Here is a 15,522-nt window from a genome sequence, read left to right as displayed (position 1 = left end):
TCTCACAATGCATAGAGAGCCCCCAGAACAGCTCAGCGGTGGCCCTGAGTGAGTCAAGCCAACCTCCATCTAGGCTGCTGTGAGCATCCTGTTTATTTGGGGGGGTACCTAGCATCTCGGAGATGGAGTGCGTTAGTGCAGGGTGTGTGTGAGACCACACACCTGCTAGGGTTTTACTGCCGTGTTACAAAATGTTTTATTTTAGAACAAATTAAACCACGATTAATGATTCTTCTAATTTATTAAATAAGGCACCAAAATATCCCACTGAGCCAGGACGGGCAGGGATGCAACCCCATGCTCTGAGTAACCCTAACCCAGGGGTGGGCAAACTTTTTGGCCTGAGGGCCACATCGAGGTGCGAAACTGTATGGAGGGCCGGGTAGGGAAGGCTGTGTCCCCCAGATAGTCTGGCCCCTGCCCCCTATCCGCCCCCACTCACTTCCCGCCCCCTGACTTCCCTCCTCAGAACCTCCAACCCATCCAACCCCCGCACCGCTCCTTGTCCCCTGACCGCCCCCGCCCGGCACCCCTGCCACCCCCATCCAACCCGCCCCCGCTCCCTGTCCCCTGACTGTCCCGACCCTTATCCACACCCCCGCCCCCTGACAGGCCCTCCAGGACCCTACCCCCTATCCAACCCCCTGCTCCCTGTCCCCGGACTGCCCCGACCCCTATCCATACCCCTGCCCCCTGACAGGCCCCCCAGGACTCTCACGCCCTATCCAACCCCTGACTGCCTCACCCCAGAACCTCCACCCCATCCAACCGCTCCCTGTCCCCTGACTGCCCCCCGGGACCCTCTACCCACCCCCACCCCCCGCCACCGCATGTGCCACCGCTGCCCCCTTACCATGCCGCTCAGAGCGGCAAGAGCTCACAGTCCCGCTGCCCGGACGGAGCCAGCCACGCTGCCCGCCACTGGGGGAGGGGGAACAGCAGGGGAGGGGCCGGGGGCTAACCTTTCCGGCCAGGAGCTCCAGGGCTGGGCAAGACAGTCCCATGGGCTGGATGTGGCCCGCAGGCCATAGTTTGCCCCTCTGCCCTAGCCTCTATTTGCCAAAAGCTTGGAGTAGGCGACAGGGGATGGATCACTCGATGATTGCCTGCTCTGTTCATTCCCTCTGAAGCACCTGGATTGGCCACTGTCAGAAGACAGGCTAGTAGGTTAGCTGGACCATTGGTCTGACCCAGTGTGGCCGTTCTTACGTGCTTCATTCCTTGTTACAGGAAAAAAAATGGGGGGGAAAAATAGTCATTTCTTTTCTACCATGTCCATGCTCTTTGTTACTGGGACGAATTTCCTGCTCCATCTCCCTTGGCCCCCAGGTGGCAGTGGAGACTGTTTACATCTGGCTACGGCAGAGTTGGACAGCTGCACGTAACCCTTGTGCCAGGGGGTGTCACAGCCCCAAGGTGTCGCGGGCAGTCACCCCTGCTCCTGGGAGAAAAGGTAGGCTGCTTGGAGAAGTGGCCACAGCTGTGGTCACACCTAATCAGGCCACAGCGGTAGGAGAAAATGGCTAAGGGAGGAGCTGGGTCAGGCTCGCTCCAGCCTTGGAGTGGGAAGGGCCAAGCTGCCTGGGAACAGAGGGTACCTGATGCAGAGCAGAGCAGGGCTGGGGAAGGGCAAGAGGAGCTGGGGAGCTCCAGCCTGGCAACTCCCCAGGTTGAGGCCTTGGTAAAGGCCTAAAGAGGTACTGGTGCTGCAGGGAAAGGCAGCTGGTCCAACCCCTTTGCCAGTGAGGAGTGGCCATCACAGACTGCAGTTTGCCCCAGTGAGAGGGGGCGAGATGATGACTGGCAGTAGCCACTGAGGCAAGGTGGGTATAGGGGAAGGGAGCTCCCTTGGGAGGGGGAGACCCGGGTGAGGGGACTGCTGGGGACAGAACCCCGGGGTAAGGGGCATCAGGGTCCAGGAGGGACACAGAGGCCTGAAGCAGGTAAGACCCTGGCCAGCAGAGGGTGTAATACCAATAAAATAAAAACCAGCGGGATCTTATTAAAGGGGAAAAGGCAAAATACCACATTTATTGTGAATACAGAAAGACTCATAGTAAGCAGTTAGTTACAGCTATAACATTCCATTCAATCTCATATTTATTCACATTCATTCATACACACACACAGACACACACACACAGATAGATACATACACACAAGGTTGTTATCATAGTTACCAGCCTTAGAGTTGCTCATGCCAAGCCACTGGCCAGGTGGCCTGGACAGGAGGAGGGAGCAGGGCCTCGTCAGATGCACATCTGATGCTCCTGGAAGTTGGTTTGCAGAATCAGACCCCAAAGTTCTCACTTTCTAGAGTCCATTTTTATAGGAATTTCTTCCTATGCCAGTCTGTGGGAATTGCTTCATCATGCTGTTGCTGAATCCATCAGCAGATAGCACATTTCTGACGGCTCTGTGCTGCCAGATGTTATTTTGTTCTTTGGTTCTCCCATCCTTGAGGCTGTTGGGTGGATTCCAGTCTGCCCTCCGGGGGTCCTCTGATTATTTCCACTTGATGCCTTCTTCAGCCGATGGACACTGGATTCTTAGGCTGGCACCTCCCTGATCATTCAGTTATTATCCACACCAAGCATCCATCCCATACATCCTCTATCTCTATTTTAATCACAATTGTTAACAAAGCGAGATGAATACAACAAAAGGGCAGGGAGTCTCTGGGTGCTGTTTCTGTTGTTACAGAGTATTGCTTTGAGTCTCTCTCTCTGTGAGTAGTTGTTGTTACAAAGATTGCTTTGAGAGCAGACTCTGTCTTAGAATGTACTAACACAATTAGCAGCTTGCAAGTTTCACACATAGAGGGAGAGAAACAGTACCAAAACCAAGAGACCTCTTAATTAGTAATACCCTGGAATTTAAACTATGGGGAATCAAACTCATTTGTGATTTTAATACAGAACTTCTTTAATATGATCCAACAAGGGTGCTCTGAGAGTTGGAATTGAGCTAATTCCTGAGGCAACCAGCAGGAGGCGCCGCACCAGTGAGTCGGCAGTCTGCTGCATGTGGTGGAGAAGGTAGGCATAGATGGTCACCACCTATACGAGGGGCAGGGACAGGACTGGAACTATTGCCAAGTTCCGGAGGAGCCACCGCAGGAAGCAATGGGAGAAGCCCAGCGCCAGGGCCCGGAGGCTGGGTGTGGAACGTAGTGCTTGTTATGCCTGTACAAGGCATGGATATTTAAAAAGGGATTGTCCCTACTGGGACGGGGGCAGGGCGCTTCACCCCAAGCCGGGACAGGGGCAAGTCCCTAAGGCAGCCTGCCTGGGGAGGGAACCCAGGGGGCCGAGGACATTCTGGGCCTGCGGACAACGTGGACACGTACAATGGGCGTGCCCAGGCCTGCGGCGGAGGGTCCAAGTCAGCCCAGGTGAGAGGGTGGAACCACAGAAGGACCACGAGAGACCCACGGAGGCGGGAAGCCTGCTGGAGCTGCATCAGCCACATTAGGAGGTACTGCCCCCTCAAGGGAACGGAGGGGCCGCAGAAGGTGCCTGGGGGCCTGGAAGAGTCAAAAGGGGACAGGATCAAGACCGCAGTGATGATGGCTGACTGGCTGATGGGATGCCAACAGGAGGTGGCCGAGGCAGCAACTGGGATGAAGGGGACCCAGCAGGAGATCGAGACCCAGACCGTTGCTGGGCAGGTCTCAAATAAAGAAACTGAGATAGAGTGGGCCCAGCAAGAGGCTGGGACCCAGTTGGTCAAGGAGCAGGCCACAAAATGGACCCAGACCCTAAAAGTGGAGAGGCAGAGGGATGCTGACCTGTGAGCGTGGCTGGAGGCAGCGGAACAGGCCCACCAGAAGGTGGAGGCACGCACCCGGGAGATGCCCCAAGTCTGGGAGGCTTCGGAGATGGGGTGGGTGGCCCTGGAGGGGCTGCTTTGGGGAGCCCAAGCCAAGATGCCCCTCTATCCCCGGGGTGGGGATTTTGAGGGGGGCAAGACACAGGCTAGCAGAGAGCGCTCTGAGCACTCGAATTGAGCTAATTCCTGAGGTAACCAGCAGGAGGCACCGCACACCAGTGAGTCTGCCGTCATCCGTACAAGGGCTGGTTTCAATATCTAGGGGTTCCTCTTAACATTACAAAACCAGATCTGGCTCAAGCCCCTACCTAGAAATCTGGGAAAACTAACCCCCCCACTCCTGGGCCTGTAAAGAGGCAAAGCAAAAGTTTATTAATAGGGAGAGGGAACTCTGCATGAATTTGGGGAAACCCGGCACCAGTGTGTCAAAAGTGTGCAAACAATAAGTAACCCCCCACCCTGCCGTATCCTTTGCCTCTGTTTTCTACCTTGCCGTGGGGAAGTCTGACAGACGAATATCCCTTTAACACAGCAGTCCGCTTTCCCTCTGCCGTACCCCATTCACAGCTGGTTGTCCCAGATCAGCGCAGTCCCAGAATTCAGGGGAGCATTTGCATGGGTTCACCACCCGCCACTAATGGGGGCAGGGGGCAGGTAATGGCTCTGCTGCTACCTGCCACTCACTGCTGCCCCTGTGTCTAGCTGCGATGCCACGTTCTGAGTTTCCACCACTTAGCCCAGTTCTTCATGTTTTCACCAGGCAGCAGGGAACCTGACTGCTGCTGCAGCCTCTATGCTGCCTTTCACAACAGGTCTAAGGTTCAGCCCCCTGGACCTACCCATCAGTGATTTCAGCCCTAGTGATCACTCAGCAGAAACAAAGACTCAATTAATTCAGATCAACTCTATCTTTAAACACGCGAGAGCGAGAGAGGTCAAATGTGACCTAAACTACCTCCACAAAATCACCACCACCACCTAAGAGCATCTGTTCCCGTCACCCTCTGCCTTTCACTTGCATTTAACATCACAACCCCCTGCTTAATTTAGAGTGACAGCCTCAATCAAGGCATGATAAATACAGTTCTGTTGCCTCTTAGTCATACAACCAGGATAATAACATTTCATCACCCCTGCGTTCAAAGCTAAAGTGGTGGCAGAAAGCACTGGAAGGCAGGCAGAGGAGCAGGGACGCGGCACACTCAGGGGAGGAGGCAGAGGTGAGGTGGGGCGGGGAGGGGAGCTTGGCTGCCGGTGGGTGCAGAGCACCCACTAATTTTTCCTCGTGGGTGCTCCAGCCCCGGAGCACCCACGGAGTCGGGGCCTATGCCTTCTGGGGGAGGTAGCAGAGAGGTTGATTGGCAGGGGACGCTGTTACCTGGTGATACCATAATCCCTCAAGCAGTTGTGGAGGGTGCCTGGCCAAAGTCAACGTAACCCACAGTCTTTACTCACCATGGCTCCTAGACTCACAATCAAATCTAACCTGCCCCTCTCCGTTATTCCTATGGCATGCATCACTGTGCCTGGCTGGCATCAGTAGCTGGCAGATCAAGGCGGGCACAGAAAGCACACCCCCTCTCCCCAGGCACTGACCATGCCTCAGCCAACCACATCCTTGACACATGGCCCTGACCACGGCCCAGGGCTCTGGCTGTGCCAGCCAGGACCGTCGCTCAGGCAGATGGGTATTATCATCTGTCCCAGTTACAGATGGGGGGTCGCCACGCACAGAGAGTAATTGACTTGCCCAAGATCTGTAGCTGAGCTGGGGGGCGAGATCTGACTCACAGCCTCATCTCATAAGCACAGCCCATCCTTCCTTTGGGGTGCTGTATATGCATAGGCTGCCCCACACTTCGCAAGCATCAAGGGCAGGCACTGGTCAGGAACCCCCACCAGGAACCTTGGTCTCAAATGTCGTCTGGGCCTGTACTAGATGGCCAGCCAGCACTACGCAGTGCCAGACTGGCAGCCTTCTGCCACCCCTCCCTTCCCAGGGACGTGCCAGCGTCTTGTCTGCTGTATTTGTCAAAGATAATTGAACGCTGCTGTGCGAGTGTTGCCTGGGAAAGCACCCACACGTACACCCACACGTACAGGTGTTACAATACCTGCTGGGCTGCTCCATTAGCAGATGAGTAAGAAAGGACCTGCTCGGTGGACCTGGGGTATGTTCTATTCCACCAGCCCCTGGCTCTTATATCTGTTCAGCTCCTTGGGGCAGGGACTCGCCCTACGAGGGTGCAGCACTTGGCACAATGGGGCCCTGACCTCGGCTGGGCGCTCTCGGCACCGCCATCGTACAAATACAGCCATCATCAGATTCAATAATAATCAGCAACAATGCGGAGTGACAGTCCATCTCTCGGGACGGAAGGCAACACGCCGCTGGCTAGAAGAATTCCCCTCCCATTTAAAGTGCCATGAAAGACAATGTTTTGATGCAGAAGCCAGGCTGTGCCTGGAGCCGTGTCCGGGGCTGGATCAGAGCCCCAGGAGGCACCGGGAAGGAGGGTTTTACCCTTAATTTGCTCACAGAGTACAACCAATGGTGGCCAGGGTGGCTAGTGGTTAGAACACATTAGGGAAACACTTCAATCTTCCTGGACATTCTATTACAGATTTAAAAGTAGCTATACTTGAACAAAAAAACTTCAGAAACAGACTTCAAAGTGAAATAGCAGAGCTAAAATTCATTTGCAAATTTAACACCATTAATTTGGTCTTGAACAGGGACTGGGGGTGGCTGGCTCATTATAAAAGCAGCTTTGCCTCTCCTGGAATTGACACCTCCTCATCTACTACTGGGCATGGACTACATCCACCCTGATCAAATTGGCCCTGTCAACACTGGTTCTCCACTTGTGAGGTAACTCCCTTCTCTTCATGTGTCATTATACAATGCCTGCATCTCTAATTTTCACTCCATGCATCTGAAGAAGTGTTTTTTTAACCATGCAAAGTTATGCCCAAATAAATCTGTTAGTCTTCAAGGTGCCACCGGACTCCTTGTTGTTTTTTAGGTCCAAATTGTCACAGGTGGTCTCTCGCTTTGGGTGTCCAGCGTTTGGTGCCTCAGGCCTGAGGGTTGGAGGGACGCAGCACTCACTGCTCCAGCTGAAAGGAGTGGGAGCTCGTTCACGAGGACTCTAGGCACCTGAACATAAAAATCAAGGTCCCAAATTAGAGGCCATTTTAACCAGGTAGGCGACCTCAGCTCCTCCCTGTGCGCAGTGAGAACAGCTGCCCCTCCCTCGCGTGGGGCACATTAACACACCCAGGGACTCTCCAGTGAGGTGGGGGAGAGGCAGAGCATGGTCACTGCAGACAGCCCATTTTAACACACTTCCGCTGGCTTTGCTGGCAGCAGGACTGGGCTCTTTCTGGACCTGATCTGGAGAGGTGCAGTGCACCCGCAGCTCCCGCTGCACGAGTGCTTGTGGGGCTGGGCTGGGGCTAACAGGGCCTGTTCAGTGGGGTAGCGAGTGCCCTTGTCTCTCCCAGAGAGCCCAGCAAGAGCAGGGTCAGCCCAGGAACCGATGCCCAGAGAAGACACCCAGCACTCAAAGCAGCTGCTCTGCGCTGTCTCCAGAGATCCCGAGATGACCCCCTCCCCACCCCAGGGTGCCCTAGCAGAGCTCAGGGGAAATTCCACAAAGGAAGGGCCTGGTTCCTTCTATTGAGAGGCTCTCATGTGGGGATGGAGATGGGGGTGAAGCGGGAGGCACACAGGGTGATCCGGCTGGGGCATGCACAGCACAGAGATGGCTTTGAAATGGTAGATTAGGGCTTGAGATAATTATTCACTGTAGCTGCCGTGGTGTCTTTTTGGATAGAAAATGCCATGTGATTCCTCCCCCTGCCCCCTCCGCCGTTTGGGACAGCCAGTGAAGGTGGCAGGGGCAGACAGCGAGGAGGAGGCAGGCGGTCCCCACAGGCATCGGGAAGCAGGCTGGCTGGCCATAGGGCTCTCTGGGTGTGGTGCAGCCCAGGGGCAGGACCCTGGTCCCCGTTCCAATGGAGGCCCCCAAGACAGCAGCCATTGGTGTTTGTACTTGTCCTAGCAGTCAGGGCCACTACGGCTCTGGCAGACCCACCACATTTGGAGCCGGCACCAACGGCCGTTTCAGAGGCTGTCCCATCCCAAGCAGGACTAAGGATCTGAGCTGTGAGCATGTTACAAACCTTAGCGACTCAACCCTGGAGGAACGCTCCAGGTTCTCTGAAACTAGACATTGAAACCCAGGCCGGGCTGGTCCTGGGGGATTCACTGGTTTAGAACAGATTCCCCTCCTCTGTGTCGTGGGCTTTACTGTAACATGGAGACACACAAGCAAGACCCGATGCAGCGAGGAGCCGGGCAGGCTCTGAGGGGAGCAGACCAGGCCCCAGGTGAGGTGGTGCTGGTGCTTGATGCTTGGCCCAACAGCCACAGGCACATGCAACCTGCAGTTCCTGCCTCACCAAAGGAGAGTGCACATGGACCAGCAGCTAAAGGAGCCACCCTCAGGACAAGCAGGGAGGACAGTGGTGGGTGGGCGGATGTGGGTCCTTTTAAGTTGCCCACCTGCAGAGACCAGATACAGGGCAAGTATTGTGCTCTCTCCACAGAGATGTCCTTCCACTCTAGGAATGCTGTAGGGGTGTCCATGACTCCATAGGTCAAAGGAAAGCAGTTAGTGCATTCAGGGGCAGTGGGTGCCCGGTCTGCAGCGGGAGCAAATCTGCTCCAGCCCCAGCTACAGAGGAAGCTGCCAGGACTGGGGGGGTTAGCTCTGGTGGTCCCAGGGGGCAGCCAAGGTGGCAACAGTCGTCACACACATCATAAGGGCGTGTGGTTTACAGGCGGGATTGTCATACTCACTCAGCATTGGCCTGACGCTGCTCCCCTTGGAGTTCCCTTTGGCTTCCGCAGGAGCAGGATGGGGCCATATGTCATCAGAGGCAGCGGCGCTCACCGGAAGCTTTGCAAACCACATCAAAAACTGTGTCTACAGCAGAGGCCTGGAGCCAGACTGACTCCACAGCCCTTGTCAAATGCTAGCCAGAGGAACATGGGGCAGGGAGCCTGTCACGTTATTGACTTGAACTGGGACCGTATAGAACATTGTTGCAACCAAGGCCCTGTAGTGGCACCAAATCTTGTATAAAGGGGGTCAAATAAGGTGTCTAAGACAAGGTTATGGTTTGCTGGTTATGATTATGCTGTCTATAGGTGTATCATTTTTGTAGTTGAAGCTATGAATATTGGCTCTATACTGTCTGTATTTCAAACTTGTGTGATGCTTCTGGGTGACACCAGCCGCGTAGCCAGGTGGAGGGAACAGGGGGAGCGATCCAAAAAAATGGCACCACCCGCTGCGGCTCTTTTACTCACTCAGCAGCACTCCGGCGGCAGGCCCTCACTCGCTCCGGGTGTCTTCGGCACTGAAGGTCCCGCCGCCACCGTGCCGCCGAAGACCCGGAGCGAGTGAAGATCCCGCCACCGCCGTGCCGTCGAAGACCCGGAACGAGTGAAGGTCCCACCACCGCCGTGCTGCCGAAGACCCGGAGCGAGTGAAGGTCCTGCCTCCGACATGCCACTGAAGACCCGGAGCGAGTGAAAATTTAAAAGGCGCCAAGACATTCAAAAGGCACCACTTGTGCTCAGTGTGGGAGCGGCCTCTCCTCCGCTCCCCCGCTAGCTACGCCACTGGGTGACACCCCAGACAAGTTGGTGTCCGCTCTGCCCAGCCTGCTTGTTGGCCCATTAAGGACCATCAGGTATACCAGTGCTACTCAAAGTGGTGGTCCGCAGGCCGGTGCCGGTCCGCGAGCCATTGGCTGCTGGTCTGCGTGCACATTGGGGAAAAAAATTGCCGGTCCCCCACCTCAGATAGAGAAGGAGTGAGCCAGATGTAAGCAGTGTCAGGATGAGCTCCACCCTGACATCTGGTGGTGAGGTGTGGCAAGTTGTGGAAAAGAACTTCAGGGGCCGATCTCATTTGCATAGGCACACCCACCACGCCTAGAATGAGACCATAGCTGCCCAAATGGTCACTTTGGCTGCTGTGGGATCCCCAGTGTCTCTGTTATTGGGGCAGGAAGAATAAATTGTTATTACCCTGATTATGGGAACTGTGCTTGGAACTGTACGTGGCCTTTTGTTACGATGGAGGGATTCATCATCATCTAAGTAGCACTCGCTAGGCAAGGGTCATGGGTTCCAAAACTGTGTGAATGAAGAGAGGCTGGGGACAAGTATTAATACTTGGTGGCATGGGCCCCTTGGTGAGGGCCTTACATGCTGATTGCACTTCCTCCTCTCTCCACTGTGGAATATCAGAGCTAATTTTGATTTCATTAGAAGTCTAGTTATAGGCTGCTGAGCTCACTTTGGGCTGACAGTGCACCAGCACTGGGGCTCCCCTACTATAAGCTGAATTCACCTAAGAGCTGAAATCACTGAGTGTTGTGTTAAGTAGTGGGGGAGGCTGAAGATATATTGTGGAGCAGTTTGCGGGACGGCTGGTGAAGCGGTTTGACGCGGAGCAGTGTGTGGATGGCAGGAGCTGCTTGTGGGCCGTGGAGCTGAGTGAAGGAGTTCGTGGGGCGGCTGGTGGAGCGGAGCGCAGCTGTGCGAAGGAGTTCGTGGGGCGGCTGGCGGAGCGGAGTACAGCTGAGCGAAGGAGTTCGTGGGGCGGCTGGCGGAGCGGAGCGCAGCTGAGCGAAGGAGTTCGTGGGGCGGCTGGTGGAGCGGAGTGCAGCTGCGCGAAGGAGTTTTGTGGGGCGGCTGGCGGAGCGGAGCGGAGCGGAGCGCCGCTATGGAGCTATGGGGCGGTCAGCTTCAGATCACATAAGGTGCCTCTTACCCCCGTCCCATTTCCACCCAGGTTGGGAGGTAAAGCTCCGCCGATAAACTTTCGAACTCTGGGGCTGCCCTGACCAGGGACAGAGACTTTTGGGGCATTGGACTTTTGGGGTTGCTGGACTCAAGAACCAAAGGGAAAAGGGCATGCCCCAATTTGCCTGGGGTGGGGTTGTTTTTGCTCATGGGTTGTGTTATGAATCCGGTTGGTGGTGTTTCCCCAACATAATGCCACATTGTTTCTCTCTGTTATTAAAATACTTTTGCTACACTCAGACTATGTGCTTTCGAGAGGGGAAGTATTGCCTCTTGGAGGCGCCCAGCGGGCGTGGTATATATTTGTCCCAGGTCACTGGGTGGGGGCTCGAGCCGGTTTGCATTGTGTTATTGGAATGGAACCCCTAGATATTGAACCCGGCCCTTGTTGCTGCCAACTCTGACGGGCAGAAGGGTTACACATACAATTGACCCACTGAGAGAAGGCAGACACGCCTTGGGACTCAGCAAGGCATGCAGGGACATGCCTATGGACAGAACTCTAAGGTTTTTCCAGGCCATGTGATGGACAGCTTGTCTTTGGAACAAAGAAAGACAGACCACATGGCAAGAGAATATAACAAGCTGCTGCAGCTCCTCCATCTGGTCTTCAATCCTGCTTCATACCTCTAGAGGGACTTGGCTACACTGAAGCTTTGAACCAAGGACTGAAAGACCCATCCCAGCTGTGGATGTTCTCCAGCGACTTGATTTGAACCTGCAGTTTATTCCATCACTGCTGCAAGCCTGAACCAAGAACTTTGCCATGACTATATGTAATTGATTCCATTCAACCAAGTCTAGCTCTCATCTGTATCTTTTTCCTTTTATGAATAAACCTTTAGATTTTAGATTCTAAAGGATTGGCAACAGTGTGATTTGAGGGTAAGATCTGATTTGTATATTGACCTGGGTCTGGGGCTTGGTCCTTTGGGATCGGGAGATCCCTTTTTTCTTTTACTGGGGTATTGGTTTTCATCACCATTTGTCCCCATAACAAGTGGCGCTGGTGGTGATACTGGGAAACTGGAGTGTCTACGGGAATTGCTTGTGTGACTTGTGGTTAGCCAGTGGGGTGAGACCAAAGTCTGCTCTGTTTGGCTGGTTTGGTTTGCCTTCGAGGTGGAAAAACCCCAGCCTTGGGCTGTAACTGCCCTGCTTGAAGCAATTTGTCCTGAATTGGCATTATCCGCAGGCTGCGGGAAAACCGTTCAGGAAGGAGCCCTAAAGCTCCACTGCGAGCCTGATGTGATGGTGTGGAGCCATCCCTGCTTTCTCCCCAGCACGTGACGTCTCTCGGAGCCCTTGGGAAGAGAGAGTGCAGAAAGGAGGGATGGAGATTGTGGTGGGAGGCAGGTAAAGCAATTGATAGGGACCAATGGCCGATTCTGAGCATGGTGAGAGGCTAAGAGGGATGTGCCAGGGGTCAGGACACTCGCAAGCAGCCTGCCAGAGCAGTGACTGGTGAGCTGATGAGACCTGCTGATGGCGCAGTCAAATCTAGTGGAGAGCAGGGGACCCAGCGGGACCCAACCACAGTAGGGAGTGGGGCAACATGCCAGGAGGTGCCTGGCAGAGCCAGGGAAGGAAAGTGAGTGTGTGCTGGTTGGGACCATACAAGCTACTGGGAGGTACCTGCGTTCTGCCTCCTGTAAGAGGTAGTATGGCCGAGTGGATAGAGCACTGGCCTGCCGCTCCTCTGCCACTGGGCGACATTTGACAAGTCGCTGTAGCTGCTGTTTGCCTCAGTTTCCCCACCTGTAGCAAGGAGCTAATGATTCCTCCTTCGTAAAAGCACCACAGAAGAGCTAGGTGTTACTATTATGCTGCATGCGGGAAGTAAGTGTTGGTCTCCGCTGGGCAGAACGGGGCAGCGAATTCCCCAGGGAGTGAGCGACTCAGAGCTCTCCCTGTGTGGTGGGTGGAGAAGAGCACCACTCAGGTGTCTGTGCCCCTTGCTGGATGGAAGCTGGTGGGCTCACCCGAGGAGCGTGGGGCCCTGGGCGTGAGAGTGTCAGAGTGGGGTGTTCTCCCAGGGGTTTGTTCCCCGCTCGCATCTAGTGCTGATGGTGCTGGGCCCTCTGAGCCAGCGGCACTCTTCTCTGCTTACCACCCCTTTGGAGCAATCAGGGAGATTCAGATACTTCAATAGTCTCAGAGCTGGGTGGCTAATTAGCAGAGAGTAATTGTCCCGGTGGATTCGGCCTTCTGTTCGGACCGCAGAACAGCCACAGACAGAGGTTGAGCTCCTTGGGCTTAGCCTGTTGCTAGGGTTTGTGGGGCCCGGAGCCAGAGCAAGTGGAGGCCCTTCCCCATCCCTTCCGCCTGCAGTCCCCCCGGCCTTCTTCCACACACTCCTGCCAGGCAGTAGGGTTGGGGCACAAGGGCTTACCTTGCTCCCCAACAGAAGCAGTGGGCGGAGCGAGGCAAGCCCCCATGTCCTGACCTCGCTCCCCGGCAGGATGGTGGCCAGAGCAAGGCCAGCCCCCGTGTCCCAACCCTGCTCCCTGGCAGGAGTGGTGGCTGGAGCAAGGCCAGCCCCCGTGTCCCGACCCCACTCCCCAGCAGGAGTGGTGGCCGGAGCAAGGCGAGCCCCCATGCCCCAGCAGGATGGCGGGTGGAGCAAGGCAAGCCCTCATGCCACAACCCCACTCCCCAGCAGAATGGTGGCTGGAGCAAGGCAAGCCCCCGTGTCCCGACCCCGCTACCCAGCAGGATGGCGGGCAGAGCAGGGCAAGCCCCCATGTCCGGACCCCGCTCCACAGCAGGAGCAGTGGGCAGAGCAGGGCACACCCCTGTGCCCTAACCCCATTCCCTGGCAGGAGTGGCAGGCAAGTGGAGTGAGGTCAGGGCGCAGGGAACCCATTTTTCTGGGGGCCCCCAATTGGCGGGGCCCCTGGGCCTAACACCATCAAGTTTGCATTAGAATTGTTCCCTGCAAGGGAAGCTCCGGGTTCCTGATCAGGCCTCCCTTTGCAATACCAACTGGTACAACAGTGTTGGTTATTTGTCCCTGGCTAGCTCAGGCACATGGTTTTGTTTCTGTCCCTCCACTCCATTGGAGGAGTATGCCAGTGCTTCAGACACAGAAGAAAGCCTGCCTGCTCAGGAGAGTTGGAAATTTGCTGTGTCAATAAAATTAATCTGTTGCTCAAATGCTACTGGGATGTGATTTTTTTGAACACACTCCTTTGAATGAAGCTGTGACAATAAATAGAGAAATGGATGCGGTTCCTCCAGGGAGTGGCACCTACCTATAGGGAAACATCTATGGGTGTGTCTGCACTTAAAAGGCTACAGCTTCCCTGTAGACCAGTGGTTCACTGCCGTAGACAGTCCCTATACAGATGGAAGGGGTTCTCTCTGCAGTGTAAATAATCCACCTCCCCAAGAGATTTTTCATACCCCAACAGATGTAGTTAAACAGATCTAATTTTCTAGGGTAGAGCAGGCCTAGGTGTGGCAGATTGTCTCATTAGAGGAGATTAGCAAAATCCCTGGTTCCTCTACTTTGTGAGGCTAAAACACATGGTGCAAAATCTGTCCCTGTTCCATGGTGCTATTGTTCTCACTGAACTATCTGCACTGTGATTTGTGTGGCTAAGAAAAGGACCATGATGGGCCTTTAAAAAAGCAAAGCATGATGGGATACACTGCCAGAGTATAAAAGAATGACCAAGACACATCATTTCACTTCAGAACTGGATCCAAAACGGGAAGGGTCTGGAGCTGTTTCCTGACAGTAGAAGAGAGTCTCATGGCCTGATTCTGCTCTCCCTTCTACCTGTTTTGCATCACTGACTCCAGTAAAGAAGTTCCTGATTTCCACCTGGGATGGGATGAGAATGGGATGAGAATCTGGCCAAGAGGGAGTGCCCACTGCAGGAGATGTTTTATGTCCTCTTTGCACAGGACTCTGACAGTTGCAGGGCCAGGGTTCTGCGTTTGTGAGCCAGAGGTTGCAGAGTGAGATTGTCTCATCTCATGTGCAAACAGTGTCTAACAACAAACGCAATGTCCTTAGGCTTCCAGGAATGAGATGATCACCAGCTGGGGGCTGGGTCAGGAAGGAATGTGTAGCAGGGATTTGACACCTTAGAGAGGAGGGAGATAAGAGAGGACACAATAAATGTCTATAAAGTACTGACTGGTCTAGAGCCAGGAGGTGGGGAGCTTCTGATTTTCCTGTCTCCTAGCACGAGAACAAGGGGACATTTGGTGATATTTCAAGGTGGGAAATTCAAACCTGGGAAAGGAAATGCTTTTTCACACAATGGTGTATAATTAGACCGTGGAACTCCCTGCTGCAGGAAGTAGTTGAGGCCCAAGAATGTAGCAACATTCAAAGAGGGATTGGACATTCCTGTGGACAATGGGACTATCCAGAGCGAGCATCATTAATGACAGCAGATGCTGGAAAGGATATTAAGATAATCTATAACTGTTACAGACCAGGATGAGACCTAGTATGAGGGCAGATTATCCCACATCTGCCAAGTCTGGGATTCTTATACCTTCCTCTGCAGCATTTGGTGCTGACCACTGTCAGAGACAGTCTACTCGACAAGATAGACCTTGGGTCCAATCCTGTCTGGCAATGCCTGTGTTCCTCGAACTGGTCACAGCTACGCCAGAATATTGGGCTAGGGGGCCTGCCCTCATGTGGAACCCCAGTGTCCCTGAGTCCCGTCCTCGCCCAGGAAAGGAAGAGATTTGCGAAAAGGAATAAGATTAAATGGGCTTTTTCTGGCTCCCTCCTCCCCTCTCAGACACAGTAGCCCCTCTGCTGTCATCCTGGGCTGGTG

Source organism: Lepidochelys olivacea, assembly GCF_965140295.1.
Source record: "Lepidochelys olivacea isolate rLepOli2 genome assembly, chromosome: 10".
Lineage (NCBI taxonomy): Eukaryota > Metazoa > Chordata > Testudines > Cheloniidae > Lepidochelys > Lepidochelys olivacea.
This window is presented reverse-complemented; position numbering follows the sequence as displayed.